The following is an 11,218-nucleotide window of genomic DNA, read 5'->3' on the forward strand; positions in this document are numbered from 1 at the left end:
AAGTTTGAATCTGGAGGCAATTTTTGTCATACTATGGTAATAATTATTGCAAAGAATGTGCACTGGAAAATTAATAAAATTATTATGTACAATAGCTGAATGTACAATAGCTTATATACCTTCTGTAAGCGCATACCCCTTGGAGTTGTGAACTGTCAAAGAAGCACTTGGTTAAAGCTCAGGTGTTGACTCAGCTGAGAAGAATGGGCAACAGACCCTACAAACATAAAGGGCATTACTTAATCTATAAGGCAAAGCTATTCTCTAGATTAGTTAGTTTTTACTAGCCTATTATATGCAAGCTAGCATTGGTGTGGTTATAATAGAATACTTTGGAATTCATTATAATAAAATTAATAGCTAGAATTAACTAAACTCAACCCATAAATGTAGAATGGTCTTTTGGTGCTTCTTTTTTGGTTGTTGTGACCATAGGCGTAGCAAGATATTTTTAGATAGGGGATCGGCTCTAGTTTAGTGTTGAAGAACAAAAAATAAAGTCAAAACGCACTAAGAATGGCTGCCCTCCACTAAATAATAATTTGTATCACTGATAAAGTACATAAAAATCCTTATTCACAACTTCATAATTTGCCACACTGCTTCTCTGAATACTGTGACTGCTTTATTAGAGTAAGTGACTGCTCTATTAGAGTATCTCGATATTTTTTGAATTTACAATCATAAAATCACAAGGGGGCTCCAGCTCCCCTTGCCCCCCCCGGTTGCTACGCCTATGGTTGTGACTCAATGTGGTCCTCACTCTGATCATCCATTTTTAGTAACAAAAAAAAGAATCGCCTAACTATTCGAAAAACGGTGTTTCTAGAGCTCCGCGCGGCAGCCGGAGATGGTTTGCCAATACTACAGCTCCGTCACTCCATCACGTGATGTGATACTTCAACACGCGGTATTTCAGTTGAACTAGACTGGGCCGCCTGTCGCCTGTACCTGTATCGTGCTGTATGGTTTAAATGGAAGAAAGTGACTCTGAGCGGGAGGGAGTGTTAGGGACTGTTGAAGTTGAGCGTGACAGCGTAAACTTTGGTCTTGGTGAGAAGTTTTCGTCAGTTACGAGCAGCTGAAGGAGAAGATTACTGCGTACCAACAAGGGAATAATGTCCAGTTAGCCTACACTGACTCGCGGACGCTGGATGCTGCTCGGAAAAGAGCACCGAAGAGAATACAGAAAGCAAATGAAAAATTACATTATTATTCTTTGCACCTTACGTGCAATCTTGGTGGCCGGAAAGCCGTTCCACAGCAAAGCCGGATCTGGCCAGAGACCTTGTCACAGGTATAGCAGTACCATCCACTGCACTACATCTTACCACATGTATCTACCACAGCACACCAAAATAGTTATTTTTCAAAAACAATTAATGATTGGAACTCTTTACCAGTAGATCTTATTGAAGTTGCAGATACTGACATTTTTAGAACTGGACTACAATCATTATTGTAATTATGTTGCATATATTTGGGCAAATCTGAGCACACCAGCAGGGCTGACTGCTCAGTAATAATAGTAATCATAATAATCATAATCATAGCAACTGAGTGGTCGAAACTTATTTAGCTGATGATACTACGTATAGCTAATATTATGTGCAGCACAGTTAAGCAGAATTGCAAAGCTTGTATAAAGCTTAACTTAAGTGAAGATGGCCAGTACCTGGAGGTCACAGACGTCTGCAATACTCACAATCATGAAGTCAGCAAGGTACAGTATGCTAGAAATTAATTACATCATGCATTGGGCTATTTCTATTACGTGTGTAGCTACATGTAATTTTTTTTCTAACAGGCTATTTATGATCATTTACCCCAACAACGGCTATTAAACAAATTAAAATTCTATGGTATACGAGGGCCTCTTCTTCAATGGATCTCTTCCTGGCTAACCAAACGATATCAAAGGGTAATTGTTGATGGAGAATCATCTAGCGCAACAACTGTTAAGTCTGGGGTACCACAGGGTACTGTACTAGGCCCCCTTATGTTGCTTGTATATATTAATGACATAAATGAAAACATTACATCTTCAGTTCGATTGTTTGCTGATGACTGTTATTTACAAGACTGTTACAACACCGCAAGATTCAAAGCAGTTACAGGAAGACTTACATAAAATATGTGAATGGACTGACAAATGGCAAATGAAAATAAATGTTGAGAAATGTGCTGTGCTGAGGTGTACTCATTCCCTGAACCCCATACAATATACGTATACCTTATCAGGTCATAATGTCGATATAAAGAAGTGCCATACATACTTAGGTGTAGCGATTGATAACACTATGTCATTGTCATCACATATACAAACAGTAAGTAACAGAGCAACCAAAGTGCTAAATTTTATTAAACGAAACCTAAACAACTGCCCATCTGATACTAAAAGAACAGCGTATTTAACATCGGTTCGACCAATTATGGAATATGCCGCCCATGCAGTTTGGGATCCGTATTATAACACTGACATTTATAAGTTAGAAAAGGTGCAAAGAAGAGCTGCTCGATGGATTTTATCAGATTACTCCAGAAATAGTGTTACATCATTATTGCCCTCTCTTAGTATACCTACATTACAACAACACCGTCAGTCATCAAGATTAACACTATTCTATAAAATAATTAATAATACACTACCGATCTCCATCCCCTCACATTATCAAAGAACTCAATTTTGTACTAGGCAACATCACCCCAATCATTTCATTCTGCCACAAGCAACCCTCAACACCTATAAATATAGTTATTATCCTAGAACTGTTAAAGACTAGAATGAGTTGCCAATTAATATAATAGAATCAAGAAATTTGGATGAATTTATTTACGTACTTAACCTTCACTACTGTAATTAATTATCAAATTGCATGTATGTATGTATGTATGTATTTGATTGTACCATTTGGGGTTTTCACCCCCTGGGCAAACCAGCTGAGCTTACTGCCCAGTACCTAATCTTAAATCTTAAACGAAAGTTGACACCATCTGAACGGAATGAAGCTGCTGAATTGTTAAAATTAAGGGTGAACAATAAGCTACTTCAGCAGCACTTATCACAATCAACTGGGAAGATTGTTACCCTAAAAGATATCAGCAATATAAAGCACTCAATACAGAAAATGGATGGAAATGATTTGGAAAATTGTCTTCTTGTCTGAAGGCAATAGAAGGTAAAACATTTTGTGTAACTGAGTAATGTACATCTGATTCACCAAATATTTTATTTATTGTGCATTGCAAGTATTTCACATTTTCGCACAAACATAATTTTACAGTATTAAATCGATACAATGGGTGAAATATTTGTGAACAATAAAAATTGTGTAAATTTTTTGAACACCTGTTTTCATGATGAAGAAAGGTGCTAAGTGCAAAAACATATTCCCCAAAGTTTAAAAATCTTTGTTTACTATCATCAATGTTCCCAAGGATATCGAAGATATGAGCATTAGTATGCTCCATGTTCAATAAGCCATTCACTCTCACTTTTTTTCAAATTTTTACCCTTGTAGTGCTGAAAGGCATAAATTACTTATCATTTTTATGAGAAAGTAATAGTGAAAGTTGTGTTGATTGTACTCGTAAGTTGTGACGTTGAACTAAGCACATGTAATTTATTTCAAGTTCCATTTTGTCACTGTACAAATCAATCTTTCTGTTTTTACCAGTTTGCTTTGAACATTCTTAGTTTATAGGCTGAAACTTTGGTTGACCATTCCTATGTAGATAAATATGTAATTAAAATAGAGTTTAAAATGCAGATCCGGTCTTATATAGCAGCAGTACTTCTTTGAGCACATAACATAGTTATCTCATATGCACTTGCATAATATACTAGATGAATTAAAAATTGGAAATTTTAAAATAAGAAATAGGGATCGCTGAAAAAAGCCACAAAACAAGAAGGGATCGCTGGGGTGGTAATGTAAACCACAAATCCCTATTTTGACTCTGTCATAAATCTTTAGTTACATGTTCTGTCATTTTGAAGTGAGTAGGGATTTGTGGTTTACATTACCACCGACAGAGAGTCAAAATAGAGATTTGTGATTTACATAACCACCCTAGCGATTCCTTCTTGTTTTGTGGCTTTTTTCAGCGATCCCTATTCCCATTTTAAAATTTCCAATTTTTAATTCATCTAGTTTGTGTACTTTTTAATTAATCCAGTAATGGATTATGAGATTTCTTTTACTGATTACTGATAATCAGGTACAGACAATGGTATTGTTTTTCAAGACAGCATTATGAAATCAACCTTTTCTGCTTTCCCAGAAGTTTACTGGTGGATGCAACATATAAATTAACAGAATTGAGGATGCCTGTGTACTTGATGATGGTAGTTGACGGAAATGGTCAAAGTGAAATTGTGTGTGCCTTTGTTACAGTTTTGGAAACTGAAGAGTCAATGGGCAAAATGATACAAGTTTTCAAGTCTCACAATCCAGCTTGGGCCTCCTCAAGAGTTTTAATCTCAGACAAAGATTGCAGTGAGAGAGCTGTTTTTGCAAAAGAGTTTCCTGGTATTTGTTTACAGCTCTGTTTATTTCATGTGTTACGAAGTTTTAGACGAGAGACTACTTGTGACAAAATGGGAATCAGAGCTGGAGAAAGAGATCATGCTTTGGAAATTTTGATAAAACTTGCATATTCTAGGTCTGAGTCAGACTACAATCAGCACTATGAAGTAGGCAAGAATGTGTGATGCATAAGTTGTTACCACTTCATCAGTGTAAATATCTGATGTGCTTATTGTAGTCATCATCTGTATTAAAACCATACTCACTGTACACATGGCTCAATCATGTATATGTGACCTGCTGAGTGAAAACCCGACTTGCTTGATTTTACAACTTCTTTGTTGTCTAGAGGGAATAAACAATGGGGTGTTAAAGCTGCAGTCTTTTCTGGTCAGTACTATGTACTTTTGGAGATACAGCACTAGAAAGCAAAAGTTGATTTGCAACATTGCCGTGAATTGAGGTATTCATCAAGGTACGATAAACTTACGTTTTACAACGTAATAGCTTACGTTTTCTTTGTGGTACAAAATGAAGCAAAGATATTCTCCATGAAAAGGCAAATCTAGTGATGTATTACGCATTTCAGTTTATGACATTTTTCACTGATTTGCGAATGCTTTATTAAATATCATCTGTCTACTTATACTGAGTGAGCTACACAATAGCTTATTAAGAGGCGTGGTTACCATTTCTTGATTTCTACGGCAATTAAGAGAAGACAATAAGTATCTGCTTAATAGTTTGCTTAATAGGGTTCCAGCTAGATAAAAAGAGGTAGTTAACTACATATGTACAACTCATCTATTAGCGAGTTTTAAAAAGGGTTAGGCTAACTTATTACAAAATGGGCCTATCTAAATTTGTAGTATTAAATCTGGGTGACACATTTCAAAATGGATTGACCAATTTTAAATCAGTCAAATTTCGAAGAGGTTCATAACACTATTGTATCATGTGTATTATGCATGTAGGTATGTTATGTGACTTCAAGGTGTTGTTATTATAGGATTTACGGCTTGCTGGTCTCACCACAGTTTTTACTTACTACAATGATAATTGGCATCCCATTTGAGAGGAATGGGTAGAATGTTTTAAGAACACAGCCTTCGCCCTGGGTGAGAGGACAAACCACAGATTAGAGAGTATCAATGCTAAAGTGAAGAGTGTTTGTGCAAGGTATCTGCATGCTTGAATGCATACCTAGACAAGTATAAGGAAAAATTAAGAATTGTAAATTCAATTAGGGATCATAGAAAAAGTAGGAGGTCACCTACACTTGTAGATAAACTAGTGGACATTTAATCCATAATTCAGTCATGGATACAAGGATAAATGTTCACTAACATATTTGCAGGTGTAGGCAACCTTCCTTGTTCCCTACTTTTTTACTACTGTATGATCCCTAGTCAAACTTAAAACTTTTATATAATTATGTACTTGTTTGTTTACATTTTCGCCAGAGGTAATGTTTACAACTGAAAATGTTCCCCAACTATAAATTATTGTCTCGAAACCATTACACTTTGCTTTCAGCTATTTTCAGCCCATTTCACAGTGCTACAAACAAAAAACAGTAGAAGTGCCTCTGCAATCAATCCAGTAACCATGGAAAATACAGATGATTCCTGTTTACAATTGTATGGAAGCCATTGCGCTACCGCAATCAACACCTTGCTATCACAAATTGATACCTTCGGCTGTTAACAAAAAGAAATGGGACACAAAGGAGGACAAAGGTAAGTCCATGATGTGTACATTGTACATACTGTGGTGCATCTGTCAAGCTAAAGCAACATTGAATAAAATAGCTAGCTATTATCGAGTTGCACTTGTCTGAAGGCATCAGGCAGGCAGGCAGACAGACAGACAGACAGGCAGGCAAGCAGGCAGGCAGGCAGTAGAAAATTCCATTAAACAAAAATTTTTAAAAATCTATTGGAAACATTCTGAAGGAACTTTTGGGCTTGGTTATACCTAACCAATACTGCCAAGGCGACAGGATGGTATTGTGAAGGTGGTTTTTGGATGACATTTTTGGCCAACTCTCCATGTTCCCTAATATAAAGCACAGTATACCGCATAATGTATGATACACAATTCATATTCAAGGGCTAAACATTAAAACATATCTATTGTGACTATACGTGTGGATCATTTACTGTATGAGTAACTACCATGGCTCACCATGTTATAGAGACTTTTTTAGACGGTTTCACTCTGTTGTAATTATTATCCAAGTTAGGGAAAGAATGATAAATAAAAAATATTATATAGGTGTACTTGCTTATTACCATGTACTGTATACTGTACTAGTGCAAATCGTTGCACGGTAGCATGATTGCAATGATTTCAACATTTCTCATCAATGTATGTACCATGATCACTTATACCTATTCTTATACTGTTTAATTACTCAGTTTGCATGCCTCAACCAGCACATCCTTAATATATACCTCTTGTGTTCTTGCTCATGGATAGATGAATACAAAATTATATATGTATATTTTACCCATCCAAAAACAGCTTATAGCTGTAAAAAAAGTGCGCATCCAAGTAAAGCAGAGTTAACTGCGACAAAAAGTAATGATATCATAATGTGGCCATGTGCGAGGTGTGCAAGTTGTAAAATTAATATTAGCTAATCAGATAATACAATGTTATTTTTAAAGTGTTAATGAGAACTATGTGATGCTGCTAGTTTTTAAGTGTGTGAGCATCTTCATAAATGCCACATAAATTTAATTCTCAATAAAGCAATGTGTATAGATTCTCTGATAGTAATAAATAGTTTGAGTTTGGCCACCTTTCCTTTGTTCGTAGCATTGCTGTATACAGGAAAGGCGGCCAAACTCAAACTATTTATTACTATCATAGAATCTATACACATTGCTTTATTGAGAATTAAATTTATGTGTCATTTATGAAGATGCTCACACACTTAAAAACTAGTAGCATCACATAGTTCTCATTAACACTTTAACAATAACATTGTATTATCTGATTAGCTAATATTAATTTTACAACTTGCACACCTCGCACATGGCCGCATTACGATATCATTACTTTTTGTCGCAGTTAACTCTGCTTTACTTGGACGCGCACTTTTTTTACAGCTATAAGCTGTTTTTGGATGGGATTTCAATACTTTTTGTTAGAAAAAGCAATGTACTGTTGATAACAGTAGTTGAGTTTCCATGGTTTTGACAGAAACCCCAAATTACAGTGACAGAATATTAAAATATAACTGTAATTTTAGTGGCCAGGGCCGCCCACATTGGGGTTAACTGGGGTATTTTACCCCCTACCACAGCCCGAAAGGGGCCACTTGAATACCTGTTTAAAGAAAGATCGATATACTCTAATAGAGCAGTCAGGATCTAGACCCTTCCTTGCCCCTGGGCCCCTCTTTAACTCTTTTCCCTGGGCCCTCTAATTTCTCTGGACGGCCCTGTTAGTGGCATGCAACTGCAGTCAACTAACACCCATTTTAACTAGTAAACCCTTAACAACACTTTGCCTTTCATCTTGTACTGCATTGAAACGATCAAAATACTCTATTAGAGCAGTCACAAAACAGTTGTAACACAGCAATCAATATTTAGCATAGTTACAACTTCTGCTTAGCATCGGATTGTATAGTTTAAATTACTAGCTACTTACAGACTTTACAATATAAAAATATGGCACTTGTAGAAATGTGACTGTTCTATTAGAGTATCTCGATCTACTTCAAGCATTGACTAATTCAAGTGAAGAAGCTACGCCCCTGGAGATCTTGTGAAATGAAATGAGAATAGTAAAGAAAAGGCAAGTATGTACAGAGACAATAGAGGGGCGCGTAATTATGTCCTGTTGTAAATAAACGCCTTTAAAATTTATATTACTACTAAATAAACGCACCAGAATAGGCTTGTGTGGCTGTTGTCTCCAAGGTTGTCTCATTACTTGTCTTTTCGTGTTGAAGGGATTTAGTCGCAATTGGTGAGTTTAACTATACATGTATTTGTGTTGTAAAACTTAATTGTAAAAAGGCGATTAGCACATATCATGATAAACATGTATTTGTCACAGTAGAGTCTCTCACGAAGTCACGATTATTACGAGACATTGGACCAGGGTAAAAATTTACTGCTATATTTAGAGGTTGTAGCGTTTGTATATCTTAGTATCTTAATAAATAATCCCCCATGATCACTAATAGTACAGTGAAAACTGGTCATTATTCAGGCCGTAGGGACAAAATTTTCTGACCTTGCCTTTTAAAGAGGTGGCTGCATTATGCGGCCTTAAAAAAAGGTAAGAAGCATGCTGTTCTAACTGGCTATAGAGATGGATTTAGTGTATGACAGCGTATGAGACAGTGAGTGCTGGCAGCAAGGGGGCAGCCAATCTGTTAGAGCACCAAAAGCACTGCTTCAGACATAGGCAGTTGACTGTCAGCCCCAAGTGTAAAAAGTTTCACTATTGGTCCTTATAAGCTCCTGATGAAGAATGTGATGAAGTCATTATCCATAGGATATATTTTTCAGAGTATCCATTTCAGTTCTACAATATAGTAGCCAAGCATAAGATGAACATAACACAGCATTCCAGTAGTTTAGTGGTGACCACAACACTGCCTGAGTTAAACTGTGGTGAGATTTGAGACTACCAGAAGCCCTGGAATGTCTTCAACACATGAAATACCAAATATCTAATGCCTGGCTTTCATCCACAGTGGACCTGTCTTGGTGGCCACTTGTACAGAAGGGAAACAGCTGCCACACAGTCTTGCGAGCGAAACAGCTAGTTGCCACACCCCTTAATTATCAATTTGTAAATTCTTTGGCAAAATTGTGTGTGCGAGCAAGTGCGATGTGGCAGTGCCGTGTATATGGTTGCTGCCTAGCAGTGACACATCACGAGTATTGAAGTCACAATGCGTTACTGTATCATCCATCTAAATACAATCTCTGAATGTGTCATTTTGTGTAGAGAGCAATCTTCCACAAGAAGTGACCTGCAGGTTTCAGTGTATATTGTTAACCATTAATATTGTTCACGATATTGTGAACTATATGTACAGTGAAACCTCACTTAGTGGCCACCTCTTTAATAAGACCACCTCATTATATTGGCCACCTCTAGTAGGTCCCAAATATAGCTAAGCATTACTTATGACCTCATTAATAAGGCCACCTTGTTATTCAGGCCAAATTTTTTGGTCCCACAGCCTGCCATATTAATGAGGTTTCATTGTACTTATGTGAATTTTTATTTTTCGTAACTTTTCTTCAGGTTTACTGATGGGCACTATGAAGCATTGTTGACTGGTACGTGTATAATGTGGTGACTTGAAATGCTAAAACAGTACGTAGCATGTCTTGTATGTACATGTAATGTGTTGTAATGTGTCCACACATCCACACATCTTAGAAATAAATATAATTGTATTCTCTATAAATAGTCAGTTCCATTGTGCCACTGGGTCATAAGTTGGTTGAGTATGGATCATCCAGGGCACTTGAGTCACATTTTGTCCTGGCCAAGTGGATCTCATCCACTGACAGAATATACAGGATCAGATCACGTGTATAAATTACGGTGGAACTTGTTTATTGCCACCTTCACTCATTCAGCAGGTAACAGTGTATAAATTCTCAATTGGTAGAGATGCAACAATATCCTCCACTTAGTGTCGTTTGATAGTGATGCAATGGAGACTATGTATTATTGCATTTAAATACTATACTATTATATTGCAACTCTAGCACGTATTTATAACAGGAATGTTTGTTAACCGTTTAGACATACTGGAGCCACACCCACTCATCTGGATTCTACAAATGAAGTCATACCAACTTGTTGTCATCATACTTACTCGTTACTCCCATTGTGTTTGGATGAATATACATGCTGTCATGTGAGACTTGCTACCATGGCGGGCCACTGGAAAACATTTACATAGCAGTTATATTACAGTCCTTATTGTACAATTCTTACATTATTGTTGTGAAAAGTGTTTGGTATTCATGTGTCTCCTCTGTATATTGTAATTACATGTGTAATTTTGTGTGGGGGTGCTATAAAATACAATAATGCATGGTGACAATTGTATTAGGCGATTTTGCACACTTCCTTTTAAGCTAGCTACATGTGCTAATTACTCACAGCTTGTGTCAACAACTGGTAACCGCAGTTGTACTCTTGTGTCATTCTTTAAGCCGCGCCCTTAGAGGACAAATTATGTGGGGGCGACTAATTTCAAAACGAAGGATGGTATGCAGCACCATAGATTATATCTATGGACTATAATCTATGGCAGCACACTTCTTGGTGGCTATAGGTACTGATTAACTACATAGAGCGCCAGTTCATCAATACCCAGTGACCGCAGTTGTGCTCTGCGTCATTCTTTAAATTCCGAGTAAAATTCTTAGAGAGCAAATAACGTGGGGGTGACTAAATTCAAATTTCAAACTAGCCATTCTCGAAAACAAATGTTTCAATCTGAACGAAACTTTTAGAACAGTTTAAAGACACATTGCCCTACATGCCAAGCGAGTATTGCGGAAAACAGCAATCTGGGATTTGTATTTGGCCTCTAGGTCGACTGAGGACGACTGAAACTTCGTTTGGTGCTGAAATCACGACTGTAGGGTAATCATGTATGGTGAAATCGATGATGTGAATCTTGAGGTGATTGA

General features: G+C 36.8%; 1 long non-coding RNA gene across 1 annotated transcript; it reads left to right on the forward strand.

The window, feature by feature from the left end:
• Nucleotides 1–7,815: 7,815 nt before the first annotated feature.
• On the forward strand, nt 7,816–10,655 carry LOC136256204 (uncharacterized). Its single transcript, XR_010701371.1, has 3 exons — nt 7,816–8,513; nt 9,810–9,881; nt 10,320–10,655. It is a non-coding gene; the product is annotated as an uncharacterized lncRNA (long non-coding RNA).
• Nucleotides 10,656–11,218: the final 563 nt, after the last annotated feature.

Source organism: Dysidea avara, chromosome 5 (genome assembly GCF_963678975.1).
Source record: "Dysidea avara chromosome 5, odDysAvar1.4, whole genome shotgun sequence".
Classification (NCBI taxonomy): domain Eukaryota; kingdom Metazoa; phylum Porifera; class Demospongiae; order Dictyoceratida; family Dysideidae; genus Dysidea; species Dysidea avara.